Source organism: Diabrotica virgifera, chromosome 1, assembly GCF_917563875.1.
Source record: "Diabrotica virgifera virgifera chromosome 1, PGI_DIABVI_V3a".
Lineage (NCBI taxonomy): Eukaryota > Metazoa > Arthropoda > Insecta > Coleoptera > Chrysomelidae > Diabrotica > Diabrotica virgifera.
The window spans coordinates 208461859-208477316 of record NC_065443.1 but is presented as its reverse complement, the minus strand read 5'-3'; the positions used below and the strand labels follow the sequence as shown (position 1 = coordinate 208477316).

Below are 15458 nucleotides of genomic sequence, written 5' to 3'. Positions count from 1 at the left end.
AGGAACCAAGACTTAAGGAAAAGAACAGGTATTACTGATGTCGTTGAACGTATAGCCAAGCTGAAATGGAATTGGGAAGGTCACATAGCGCGACTGAAAGACTCAAGATGGACCAGAAAACTAATTGACTGGCGCCCAAGAGAAGACAAACGCAGCAGAGGACGACCACCAACACGCTGGATGGACGACATTAACCGAATATCCAAGAAATGGCAACAAGAAGCACAGAACCGTGAAAAATGGCGAAGAATGGGAGAGACCTATGTCCAGCAGTGGTCAGAAGAGGTTGCGTGATGATGATGATGATGAAATACTTGTGATAATGTGATGAAGGTGTAGCTATTAAGGGCTCTGCAATGACGTGGCGATGGCCTATTAGCTGGGCACACACGAAGGTGATTTTTTAAAGATTTCTGCCACCCAGGCCGTTCTTCTCCACTGGGCACAAAGGGCACGTGCCCAGGGCACCGCGATCGATTGGAAATAGGGAATAGGGGTCGTGTGCTACCTCAGTTCAAAGGTTATTCAATTCTCTATTCAGTAATATTCACATTGACATAATTATTTATACAGGGTGTCAAAGAAAAATGATTTTGAATTAAATAAATTGACACAAAAAGAAGAATGTATGCAATTTATTTAACTCAAAATACATTCTACTACTGACAGAAAACAGAGAAAAATGTTTATTTGACAAATAAATATTGTTTTTCGCTTAAATTCAATATTCAACCTACCAAGAGGCAGATGGGTGGCAGCTTGAACATTGAAATTAAGCGAAAAGCAATGTTTATTTATCAAAAAACATTTTTTTCTGTTTTGTGACAGCAGTAGAATGTATTTTGAATTAAATAATTCTTCTTATTGTGTCAATTAATTTAATTAAAATATTTTTTTCTTGGACACCCTTTATTAATAAATATGTTAATGTTTATATTACTGAATAGAGAATTGAATAACCTTTTAAATAAGCTGGCACACGACCCCTATTCGCTATTTAGAAATAAGGGGAGGGGGAAGTAGAAGGGAGGGGGTTGACAAATGACAAATGTATGTACCGTAAAAATGTGTCCCCCTTAGATCAAAAATCCTGTTTCGTCATTTCCTTAAAATCAAGTAAATACTTACGGTAGCAGGTAGGAACTCCTTTTGAATAGTCCTATCAGGGAAATTGAATCAATCCCTGTTTTCTGCAGATTCCAGGTGTTTCCTGACCCGGGAAACTAGTACCTGCTAAGGGTCCCCTGTCGAGGGTCACGGATGAAGCCCACAACGGCATCCAGGGCGGAGAAGGTCTTCACAACGGTCTGGAGGACGGAGGTAGCAGCCCCCTGGTTTTAGGGCTTGTATAAAATCGAACCTGGAAATCGGCAGCTGGTTTTTCAGTATCTGTATTGAGCGGAAGTAATTTAGGCCAGAACGGTCAATACAGAATAGTACTCGGTGCGGTGGCAACCACTTAAACAGCGTGTACACAGCGGTGTAGAAAGCCAAGGGAATGACTACTACACTATTTTTCCCAGGTTAATCAATATGGCTGAGGAAATAAACGATGGCCCCGAGTACGGGCGCTTCTTAAATGGGGCAGGGGTGCGAATAATCTCCCGCTTGGCCAAATTTGATATACAGAGAAGTTGTAGAATAGACACATGGAATGTGCGGAGTTTATATGAACCAGGAAAAACACACAATGCCATAAATGAGATGAAAAGGCTGCAAATATCAATTCTGGGTATCAGTGAAATGCGATGGCCCGGATCTGGCCAATGCCATGTGGATGATCATGAAGTATATTATGCAGGAGAAGAGAGTAATTACCATCGTCATGGTGTAGGATTCATAGTCTCAAACGAGGTTAGCAAATGTGTTAGGGCGGTATGCCAGGTATCTGAACGAGTCATAATGATTCAGTTGAACGCGAAACCCAGAAACATAAATTTAATACAAGTGTATGCACCGACAGCGGAAAGTGAACTGGAAGAACTTGACAAGTTCTACGCCGATGTAAAAACTGTTACCGACCAACTCAAGACTAGAGATCTCACCATTCTGATGGGTGACCTTAATGCTAAGATAGGAAAAGGCAGACAAAGTAATATTATTGGCTGTTATGGACTGGGCGATAGAAATGAAAGGGGAGACTATTTCGCAGATTTTTGCAAAGAACATAATCTATGTATAATGAATACCTTTTTCAAATTACCTAAAAGGAGATTATATACGTGGAAATCTCCAGCAGATACCCCCAATAATATCGTAAGAAACCAAATTGACTACATAACCATCAGTGAGCGTTACAGAAATGCAGTAAAGTCTGTAAAAACCTATCCTGGCGCCGATGTGCCATCTGATCACAATCTATTGTTAGCCGAAATAAAATTAAAACTTAAACGGATAAAACAACAACGATCCTCTAACAAACTGGATACCGATTTTATTAGAAACAACAGTCAGGGGATTTCAAACAATTTAGAGAGCAATTTTGAGAATAGCGAACAACAAGAATCCATCGAGGATCATTGGAACCAAATCAAAACGATTATAAGCAACTAAACTCCAAACTTCAAAGACAAAAATCAAAAGAAGCAACAGTGGATGAACGATGAGATTTTGAATTTGATGGAAAAAAGACGCAAATTTAAGAATCAAAACATCGAAATGTATAAACGCATTAATAAAGAGATAAGGACTAAAATACGAGCGGCAAGAGAAACATACTTTGAAAAAAAATGTTTAGAAATTGAAGAGTTGCAGAGAAAACATGATTCATTTAATATGTATAAAAAAATAAAAGAACTCACCGGTCAGAACAAAAAACATGCAAATAACATCGTTGATAGAGACGGAAAACTGATTATCACTGATTTGGATAAAATAGACAGATGGAAAGAATACATTGAGGAACTGTTTAATGATGAAAGGCCCGAGCTTGAAATTAACGAAGTAGTTACAGGACCTGACATAACTATGGACGAAATTGAACAAGCAATAAGATTAGCAAAGACCAGAAAAGCGACGGGACCAGACGAAATACCGAATGAAATAATAAAGCTCTTCGAAAATTCAGGTAAAAGATCTCTCCTTCATCTTTTTAATAAAGTTTATCAAACTGGCTATATACCAATGGATTGGCTGCTGTCGACTTTTGTCGGATCGGCTGCTGTCGATACCTAAAAAAGCAAACGCGAAAAGATGTAGTGACTACCGAACCATTAGCTTGATGAGTCATGTTTTAAATGTCCAAATGTACCAAATGTCCATGGATGTACCAAAAAATAGAAGAACAGCTTGGTGATACACAGTTTGGATTCCGCAATAACCTTGGGACCAGAGAAGCACTGTTTAGTATTCAGGTTATGGTACAGAGATGCAGAGATGTCGGACATCCGGTTTATATGTGTTTCATTGACTTTGAGAAGGCCTTTGATCGGGTAAAACATACGGAAATGATTGCTATTCTTCAGAAAGTGGGTATTGATGATAAAGACCTACGCATTATCAAAAATCTTTACTGGCATCAACGTGCAAACATCAGGATTGCCTGGGACACGTCTGAAGAACTTCAAATACGAAGAGGAGTAAGGCAGGGCTGCATTTTGTCCCCACTAATATTTAACATCTATTCTGAGTTTGTTTTCAATAAAGCAGTGGATAATGCTCAATGTGGTATCAAAATGAATGGCGTCAATATTAATAATTTGAGATATGCTGATGACACGGTGTTAATTGCGAGCAATTATGAAGAACTTCAACATCTGATTAATAGGATTACCACAACGTGTGATGAATATGGACTCAAGCTAAACACCGCAAAGACCAAGGTGATGGTTGTCAGTAAGACGCCAATACAACCGGAAGTAGTAACAGCTTATGGTGAACAATTAGAGAGAACTAACAGTATCACCTACCTTGGTTGTAATCTAAATGAGAACTGGGACATGAGCAAAGAAATTAGAATACGTATAGAGAAGGCCAGAGCTGCATTCTTTAAGATAAAAAACTTTTATGTGGAAACAACATTACTTTGAATCTTAAAATTAGATTAGTGAGATGTTATGTGTTCTCTACTCTTTTGTACGGTGTCGAAGGTTGGACTTTAACAGATACTCTTCTCAAGAAATTGGAAGCCTTTGAAATTTGGGTATACCGAAGAATCCTACGAATAAGTTGGGTGGATAGAGTTCGTAACGAAGTTGTTTTGCACCGGATGGGAAAAGGCACAGAAGTCGTCAGAACAGTTAAAAATCGAAAACTTGAATATTTTGGCCATGTTATGCGACACCCAGAGAGATATAATATACTCCATTTAATAATACAAGGCAAGTTAGGCGGAAGAAGAGGGCCAGGTCGAAGAAGAACGTCATGGCTTAAAAACCTGAGAGAATGGTATAACAGATCCTCTGCATCCCTTTTCCGAGCTGCCGTTAACAAAATTTCTATAGCCAATTTGATAGCCAACGTTCGATAATCGAGCACGGCACATGAAGAAGAAGAAGTAAATACTGCCAAATATCGAGGTGGACTGTTTACTTTGGTCCACTTTGTATATCTAAGATCTATGTTCTTTTTCTATTCTCACAAAATAGTGCTTTATTACAGGGTCTCCAGAAACTCTACCGACAAACGAAGACAGGAGATCCTTCAGATAATTTTAAGACTATTTAGCTCAATTCACCTAATCCGAAAATGCTTCCTAAGGGAGCTAGAGCTTTTGAAAAATGGTGTCTTGTAATTAGTTTTTCTTAAATACCTTCAGAACGCTTTAATTTAGAAAAACTAAAATCGGTGCGTATATTTATCTTCCAGAGATAATAGTCCAGGAACCGAAGCTTTTCACCTCGCAATTTTTACATAATGAATCGATTTGCTTGAAAATTTGATAATAAGTAGTGGATAGTTCAAGGATAAAAATCTATATGATGCCGAAAGGCGCTTTTACCATGGGGGTGGTTGCGACCCCATCTCGGGTGTGGAAATTTTTTATTATATTTTGACCACAAAAGTTAATAAAAACGTTCATTCTAAGCAAAAAATGTTCTATACATTTTTTTGATAGAACTAATTGTTTTCGATTTATTCGCTATCGAAAGTGTTAGTTTTATATTGAAAAGATCAATGTTTTTCGATATAGGTACTCATTTACGATTCACTCAATTTTTGCCATAGAAAAAATTTTTTCAAACCAAGTTCTTGAGAACTAAATAACCTACAATTACATTTTTAAACATTTTTTCGTATCTCTGATACGAATCTTTCTACTCTGAAGAAAATGGCATTTTTACCAAACTACAAAAATTCGTTATTCGTATTTAACTCCAGTTTTTTAAAAACTAATCATTTTAAGCCAGTCAAACTTCTAGAATCTATTAATAATACATAAATAAAGAAGAATGAACAAGGCCAACGACTAAGAACACCGCTAACTTACATTATTGTGCTTCCAATAGGACTTCTCCATTTTTTTTTCAAAAAAATATATTGATTTTTTAACCGTAACTTTTTTATTTTTTATCTTACAAAGTTTGGTGCAAAAGGATTTAGTAGATTTTTACAAGATCTATAAGGTTATTAATATTAAATCCTTTTAAATATATCAATCGCAAAAAGAGGTGACTTTGAAATGGTTAGTAAAGGTGGTTTTTGCATGTTATTACAAGTTTAATTGTCAATAGCTCATTCAATTTTTACCGCAGAAAAATTTTTTGCGAACCAATTTCTTAGGAATTAAATACGCTATGATTTCGTATTGAAACATTTTTCGTATCTCTGATGCTAATTTTTCTATTCTGAAGAAAAGGCATTTTCTACCAAACTACAAAAATTCGTTATTCGCGTTTAACTCCATTTTTTTAAAAACTGATCATTCTAAGCCGGTCAAATTTCGAGAACCTATTAATAATACACAAATAAAGAAGTCCAAATAAGGTCAATGACTTATTTTAATTAGGGTGGTGATTAGCAGGTTGTTTCCTATCATTTTTAGCTGAAAACATAGGGACTGACATTATTTTCATTATAAGTCACTTAATTTTTGAGCTAAACCTTTTTTTTGTATTTCTGGAGATAGATATTTTGAAATACTTTAAATTAGTTTGAACAAGTTATCCTCGAAAAATGCACAGTTTTCCCGTATTTTGAGTTTGAAACTACAATATTTAGCATTTGACGAAGAAGAGCTAACATAATAATAAAGTATAACTCGATTACTATTGGTCTTAAAGAAAATTAAAAAAAAAACCGTTTTATTTATTTTTTCAATAGGTACATTTTTGTTAGGTTAAGTTGTTTTGATAAAACGAAAACTTTTTGAGTTATTAGCAGAAAACTGATTAAAAACATTGATTTTTTCGATATAAAACTAACACTTTCGATAGCGAATAAATCGAAATATATTAATTTTCTGAAAAAAATGTATAAAACATTTTTTGCTTCGAATAAATGTTTTTACCAACTTTTGCGGTCAAAATATAATAAAAAATTTCCACCACCGAGATGGGGTGGCAACCACCCCCATGGTAAAAGCGCCTTTCGGCATCATATAGATTTTAATCCGTGGACTATCCACTACTTATCCTCACATTTTGAAGCAAATCGATTCATTCTGTAAAACTTGCGAGGTTTTGTCATATTTTAAGCTTCATTACTTGGACTATAAATCGATTCCATCCATTGCGAATTATTAGTACCGATCATAGGCATCCGTTTTGGGTAGGGCAACGGTTATTTTATCACATAACTTTTGTTTATTTAATTTTTAAGCATTTTTGACACTCGATTATCAAATTGTGAGGTATTCTAGTACTAAAAGGTACTCTTGCTTTAAGTCGGTAGAACACGGTTTTCTAGAAAAATCGATTTGAAAATTTTGCGTTTTTTGAATTTGAAAAAAATTTTTGAAAATTTTTTTCAAAAAAAAACTGTGTATTTTACCAACTTAAAGCAAGAGTAACTTTTAGTACTAGAATACCTCATAACTTAATAATCTAGAGTCAAAAATGCTTAAAAATTAAGACAAAAATGTTATGCGATAAAATAACCGTTGACCTACCCAAAACGGACGCATATGATCCGTACTAAAAATTCGCAATTAATAAAATCAATTCATCTCTGTAATATAAATAAACGTACCAGTTTTCAGATTTCTAAATGGTTTTTTTTTTATTTTTTTTTTGGAAATTTTTAAATCGATTTTTCTAGAAAACGGTATATCCTATCGACTTAAGACAAGAATACCTTTTAGTTGTAAAATACCTAACAATTTAATAATACAGAGTCAAAAATGCTTAAAAATTAAATATAAAAAGGTTATGTGATAAAATAACTGTTGTCCTACCCAAAACGGACGCCTATGACCGGTACTAGAAATCCGCAATACATGGAATCGATTTATCTCTGGAAGATAAATATGTGTACCAATGTTTGTTTTTCTCAATAGAAGCGTTCTGGAGTTATTTAAGACAATCTAATTACAAGACGACATCTTCAAAGAGTTCTAGCTCCCTTAGGAAGAATTTTCAGACTAGGTATATTGGGTTAAAATGTCTTAAAACTATCTGAGGACTCTCCTGTCTTCGTTTGTCGGTAGAGTTTCTGGACACCCTGTGTAGGCCAGGGGCCCCATTTTCCTAAATCCTAATGTGCCCAAGGCCTCTAGTAAGTGAAAGACGGCCCTGTTGCAACCGACCAATCCCTTTATGAATTCCTCCATTTTATCTACACGTTTATGCCCCTCGACAGTCTAGAGTCTAGATCGCTGAAATATAGATCGCCAGCTTTGTTCCGTCGCGCTGTGTCTGTGTGTGAGTGCTGTGTGCTGTGTGTTTGTACGCGACCGAAATTCGCCAACGTGTTTTTCTGGACTTAATTTCAAAATATGGAATGGACGAAAGAAATAGTGTCTGAGATTATTGATATGTATAGGCAGAGGCCCTGTCTATGGAAAATAAAAGACAAAAGGTATTTAAACAACAGTTTAAAATATCAAGCATACAATGAACTATTATCTTATTTGAAGAAGAAGGGCTTTGAAACTATTACGCTGAAAGAACTTAAAACAAAAATTCAAAACTTAAGAAATGCCTTTAGAAAAGAGGTTAGAAAAATTGAAGATAGTAAAAGAAGTGGAGCAGGAAGTAAAAATATATAATGTGCCTAGCCTCTGCCCAGGCAACCAAATAACGTTTAAAAAACGTTGAAAAAACGTCATTTATATCACCAAACGACGTCAGTTTATCACGTTTTTTCGACGTCGAAGATCACGTGAATATGTCCCACCATAAATCACGTCATTTTTATCACGTTTTAAATACGTGATATGAAAAACGTAGTTTTTACGTCGATTTTGCGTCGTTTTTTAGATTTAATTTTCATTTTATGGTTTTAGAAATACACAATAATTGAATGGGTCCACCACATGGTTTGTTTTTGAGAAGTCAAAGAAAAAGTTTTATATTGTGATAATGGTGAGTTTATACATTTTAAAGGTGAGTAATACAGTTTGTATTTTGTATTTAAAAACTGTATTACTAACCCTTAAAATGTATAAACTCACCATCATCACAATATTAAAACTCTTTCTTTGACTTCTCAAAAACAAACCATGTGGCGCTTACAACGTTATTTGGCAGGCCCATTCAATTATTCGTATGGGCATTGTTAGTATTGCAATTTTTCCATTTAAGTAAAACCAAATGGAAGGTTTGTTAAAATGCATAGAATTATAATATCCTCAATGCAACATATATAACATACATAGAATTTTCACTTTTTATATTATAAGTATTTACTGTGTCAAAAGTGAAACAACATATAAACTAATAAATCATTTATTAACAAATTAAACATTTAAGTCACAATGTAATAACAAACTTAAGTTTAAACCATTTAAGTTATATAATATATATATTTATATATATATATATATATATATATATATATATATATATATATATGAAACTTAAAGCTAAAATCAATATCAACAAAAGAATTAATATTAAAATTAAACTCACCAGGCTTCCGGGTTGAACCGCGTCGTTGGTTTCTAGGCCGAGCTTTCGACGTCCTCTCTGACGTCATCTTCAGGGCTTCCGGGGTCTCAGTCTCCTGAGGCTCCAGACACTACACTCACTACTCACTACTTCACTACTCACTGCAATACTGTTGTTGCTGACGCTGGGGCGGTCATTTATACCGTGGACTGATGTGACTGACGTGGCTGTCAATGACGTGGCGGAGTGGGAATTAGCGCGAAGACTATTTGGAGTGGCGCGAAGATTTTTGACGGCTGGAATTGTATTTGTAGATGGAGCGGACGATGTTTTCTTTAGGAGGGGTCTCCAAGTCGAAGGTAAACGGATGCCGTCATCTCTTTTATTGAGACAACTTGGCCGTTTTTCGATTTCTATGGCTTCTCGGATAATCCTTTGTTTATAGAAGCGGATGGGGGCTATGGTTCTGGAGTTTTCAAAGTCAATTTTGTGACCTGTATGAAGATGGTGTTGGCCTAGGGCTGAAACTGAATCGGAATTGCGAACAGATATGGAATGTTCATAAATCCTATTTTGGATTCTACGATTGGTTTGTCCTATGTAAGATCGGGGGCAGTCTGCACAAGGAATTTCATAAACTCCGTGTTGTTCATTTGGAATGTTGTCTTTGACGGATCGGACAAGAGATGAATCATCTCTTGTCCGATCCGTCAAAGACAACATTCCAAATGAACAACACGGAGTTTATGAAATTCCTTGTGCAGACTGCCCCCGATCTTACATAGGACAAACCAATCGTAGAATCCAAAATAGGATTTATGAACATTCCATATCTGTTCGCAATTCCGATTCAGTTTCAGCCCTAGGCCAACACCATCTTCATACAGGTCACAAAATTGACTTTGAAAACTCCAGAACCATAGCCCCCATCCGCTTCTATAAACAAAGGATTATCCGAGAAGCCATAGAAATCGAAAAACGGCCAAGTTGTCTCAATAAAAGAGATGACGGCATCCGTTTACCTTCGACTTGGAGACCCCTCCTAAAGAAAACATCGTCCGCTCCATCTACAAATACAATTCCAGCCGTCAAAAATCTTCGCGCCACTCCAAATAGTCTTCGCGCTAATTCCCACTCCGCCACGTCATTGACAGCCACGTCAGTCACATCAGTCCACGGTATAAATGACCGCCCCAGCGTCAGCAACAACAGTATTGCAGTGAGTAGTGAAGTAGTGAGTAGTGAGTGTAGTGTCTGGAGCCTCAGGAGACTGAGACCCCGGAAGCCCTGAAGATGACGTCAGAGAGGACGTCGAAAGCTCGGCCTAGAAACCAACGACGCGGTTCAACCCGGAAGCCTGGTGAGTTTAATTTTAATATTAATTCTTTTGTTGATATTGATTTTAGCTTTAAGTTTCATTGTATTAACCGCGGAAACCTTTCCGAACATATATATATATATATATATAATTATTATAATTATACCACACACTTTAAAGGTACGATTCCGACGACTGCAGATGGCAGTTACAGTTGTCACCATGACAGACGTCATTATTTTGCACTAATAATTTGCATAATTATTAGCAACTGACGTTCTGCCAGACAGCAGTTGCAGTCAGATGTCGGAATAAGTCTCATACAGATAAATAGTGCAAAGTAGTAACGTCCATAACGCCGAGAACTGCAACTGATGTTTGCAGTTGCTGTCTGCAGTCGTTATCGGAATCGTACCTTTAGTCAAAAATGAATACATACAAATAAGATCCAATATATTGAATTTCAATGAAAACTATCTGCTTTATATTTATAAATTTTAAGAAGACTATTGAATGATAAAAAATAGGACAAAACTATAATAGTATGTGTTCTCACATATATTTCCATACTCTAATAATCCTCAAAATGATTTCAAATAATTATTACAAATTTTTGCATACAAAAAGATCCACAGACCCCTGAAAAATATATTTTTTGATTAAGGGACTGTAATGACCAAATTAACATGATAAAAACAATTTACATGTGATATCTGATAATACACACTTAAAAGACTAATAGGGCTTTTTATCGACTGTCATTTGTTTCGAGCATCTGTCATGTGTCACATAATATTAATATATCTATGCCATATGTCTGTGGTGTGTATCATTGATATATACCAATAACGTATGACGTAGATATAATATTAATATTATGTGACACATGACAGAAGCTCGAAACAAATGACTGTGAATGAAAAGCCCTATACATAAATACTCATGATGAAGAAGTACATTATAATTAAAAATGACTAACCATTTTCATATCACTGCAACATGAAGCCAAAGCCGTCTTATATATCAGTTCGTTTAGAGAGCGCAACAAGCACTCTGACCGAACAGCTTGAAAACTCATTAGTTTTTCACCAGAGAATGTACATAGCTGTAACATCTGTACATGCATTGGGTTCTTCTTCTTCTGTCTTGCTGTGGGCATACTCAGCTGCAAATAAGATTGCTGCAATATGGCTGCAAATTTCACTATTACTGGCCATACACATACAATGTGCATTTGCTATGCCATTGGAACTGGCTATTCACCGAAGCATCTAGCGGTTTAGCATTAGCTTTTTGGGAATTTTTCACCTAAAAAAATATTTTATCTTTGTGGGAATGCTTCAAGTACAAAAATTTATTTTCATTCGAGTATTTGCGTTCTTTACAATGATTGAGAATATTTTAAAATCAGACATTCATATAATATAATTTTAGAACAAACGATCATGACTGTTTATTATTCTCTTTTCTATCATAGCAATTACATGTCGTCGACCTAATCTGTATACTGTGTAACTCCATTTATCCAAATTTTACAGAGGCACAAAAAATTATTTCTCTAAATATGACTAATGCGAATACTATGTATCTCCCATTTTAAAAGATAGAATGCTAAAATGGAATATTTTATAGATAGGTACTAACATTTGTACCTATATTGTTTAATGAGTGTATTAATATTATTTACCACCAACTCTTTCTTGAAAATATCACTTTCTAAACAGTGAGGTCAATCGTGTGGTATGACAAACTGGGGAGATACATATTTTTCGTACTAAATTTGCTGCAAGGGAGATACAGTGTATACGAAGATGTCACTATTTACTCTTCTGGTAAAAATATGCATGTGCATCCTTTTTTAAACGAGTAGGGATTTTTTCAAATAAATGGCAGTAATAACTCATTTTCAGAGAAATATGGAGAAAAACACAGTTTACAAATTAGGACAATATGTCTGGTTTCATACAGATATATAAACGTAAATAAAGCTAATATTTAAAACCCATTTATCCGAAAGACACTAATACTGTTATCCATATATTTCTTAATGGTGAATAAATAAAATAAAGACTTACCTTTCCAACAATAATATAGAAATCATCAAAACATCAATGTTTCAAAACAAATCCAGTTGTGAAGGCTTTTATGTGCCTGAAGGCTTTTGTATGCTTTCATCTGCTGCTTAAAGCAGTAACTGTGAGACTCTAGCAGTCTATCTATAATAGCATTATAACAGTAATTGAAGGAATGCACTGTAAAATCCAATTCTGATGACTGAATTGTATATGGATCTAAATCTCCAATTATTTTCAGCTTCAATGAATATCTAAAACAAGAAAAGAAATAATGTTATTGCTTGCAAAATTCATCATTATTGATAAATATCAGGGAAAAATGAATAGTAAATAAAAAATTGTTTCGCCTACCTTTCTAAAACATCTGCGGAGTTTCCATTAATAATTTCCTTAAATAATCACTTTGCATTGTGGTAAATTTATAAAATTTACAAATGACAAACAGAAGTTTTAAAAAATACACACAAAGCAGCCAACAAAATCCAAATGAATCCAAAAAAGGCAAAATACTAGGACAAACAAACAATGAAATGAAACAACAAACGACAACGATGATACAAACATAACCCTAGTTTTGTAACTTTTAAGCTCCAAGCTCCTCCCAATTTCGTGACGTCAGACTTAGGCTGGCTGAAATGAAAACGTCTTTTAAACGTATTTTAACGTCATTAATCTTACGTATTTAAAATCACATACAAAAGACGTCGATATGACGTAATGTTCAACTACGTGTATATATTCCACCAAATACTGACGTTTCCTCGACGTTGTTGACGTCACTTGGTTGCCTGGGTGGTAAGTTAAAATTACCATTAACTTATTTAATACTATTTACCTTCTATACATAGGGTAAATTTTGTTGTTGTTTAGGTACTATAAACTGCTTCTGTTTACAAGAGATCAAGATACACCCTTAGATACCTTGGATAACGTAGAATCTTTTAAATGTTCAAATCCTCAGGATACTAACTATGATCAAAATAATGACGAAGATGTATTGCAAGACTTAGAAGCCTCTACATCTACAGGAAGCACAGGCAAACAGAACACACTTGTAAGAAATATGTACATTTAATTTTTATTCTAGTAGTATATAGGACATACTCAGTGGCGGCTCGTGATTTTTACCATAGGGGAGGCTATACCTAACTGTAAAATATCTAGACAAATTTGCACTAGCAAAAAAAATCCGCCAAGAAATCTAATTTAAGGCCCCATTTTTTTGACCATTTTTTATTTACATTTTATAATATCATCATAATTTCATAATATCATATCATTTTAAAAATAGTTAGTCAAATTGTAAAAGTGTATTACCAAAGTTTGTGTCGTTTATTTGTTAACAATTCAATCTCTATAAGTAGATATGCATATCAAAATAAATACAGATTTGAACTTTTACAGTCCATACAGGTTGAAGGTTCACATTTTTTAAGATACTCAACTGAATTTTTTTAATTAAAAAAGCGGCCTACTGCGAATCCAAAAACACGGTAAATTACCGATATTTTGCTTTGCATTACAGATATAGGAAACAGTTATTTGAACAAGTTGTTCCAAATATTATTCTAACCCCACAAACCAAATTTTATCACAACATTCGCACTTTTAGTTTTTTCATTATTGGTATTCAGGATCCTAAAATTGCAGAGGAGGCTGCTGGCCGATCAGCCGTCCTTGCCCAATCTCCGCGCAGCGTGTACTATAATACAGCACTAAGGAGACCGGGTCTCCGTAACCGCTGCTGGGCTGCGCGGAGCATTAGCAAGTGAGATTTTCCGGCCAGCAGCCTCCTCTTCAGTTTTAGGATCCTGACTACAAATAATGAAAAAACTAAAAGTGCGAATTTTGTGATGAAATTTGGTATGTGGGGTTAGAACATTATTTGGAACAACTTGTTCAAATAACTTTTTCTGATATCTCTAACGCGAAGCAAAATAGCAAAGTAAACAAAAGAGTGTAGCGTGTGTAAAAAATTTATGGAGAGGCTAAGGCTCCCTTGCCTCCTCTGACCAGCCGCCACTTGATATACTTAATTATTTGTGGTCGGCGGACAGAAGCAGACAAGTAAATTTTTGAGAATTTTTTTTTATTTATTCAAATCACCTAAAAAAAAGATCTACGGTTGGAGTAAAACAGTTCTATTTATCAGCGAAATGTTGAAATGCTCGCTAGAGAAAAGACCGACTGAGTCATCAAAAATGGATATTATGCATATGTATATTTGTATATAGGGTGAGGCAGATAAAGGACCTATTAGAAATATCTCGAGAACTAAAGTAAAGAAAATTATGAAAATTGGAATATAGGGGTTTTGAGGTGTGAACTATTTAATGAAAATATTTTGGTCTCTTTGCTACTTCCGGTTATACCGGAAGTTGATTGTAACTTCGTTTTTTAAATGGGACACCCTATATATTTTTAGGTTTTTGGATTCTCCTCGATTTTCTATTTCTTAAAATATAAGGTTTTGTAATATTATACAGGGTAGATTAAAAGATAATTACGTTTTTTTATTAATTTCGTAGCAAAATTCACACCCTGTAGAATTGTAGTAGTTTTACATCAAAATCCCTTTATATCTTCAAATGATTTTTAATATGGTCTACTATTGTTACCAATTATTAGTATAGCTAAATTTTGAATTTTAGTATACAGGGTGGGTCGAAACTCGGAATGTGTATTTTCTGAGTTTTCTTAAATGGAACACACTATATTTTAGTATTGTAATGAAATGGTATTTTATGGTACTTTTTAATTTCTTAAGCATTCTCTATACCCAGCTGCTTTAATTTGTGCTTAATTGTTAATCGCACCAACAATCTTAACTACGTAGATATTTTGATAGCTCAACCATTATTGGCAATTTTAAGTATCAGTCTCGATTAGCATGTATTTATTTCCGAAAAATTATTTGTGATTGAATATTTTTACGGCCAACCTAATAAATTTTCAGGTATTTTGTATTGCAATTAATGTTTGGTTTGAATCACCAATAACTCACAAATTGAAGCAGTTAGGTATAGGGATTGCTTAAGAAATTAAAAAGTATCCTAAAATAACATTTCATTACAATAC

General features: G+C 34.7%; 1 long non-coding RNA gene across 1 annotated transcript; it reads right to left on the bottom strand.

The window, feature by feature from the left end:
* Positions 1-10470: 10470 nt before the first annotated feature.
* On the bottom strand, positions 10471-12881 carry LOC126882064 (uncharacterized). The gene is made up of 3 exons (XR_007697114.1): positions 12732-12881; positions 12381-12631; positions 10471-11613 (listed from the first exon to the last, which is right to left on the bottom strand). It is a non-coding gene; the product is annotated as an uncharacterized LOC126882064 (long non-coding RNA).
* Between the last annotated feature and the right edge of the window lie 2577 nt (positions 12882-15458).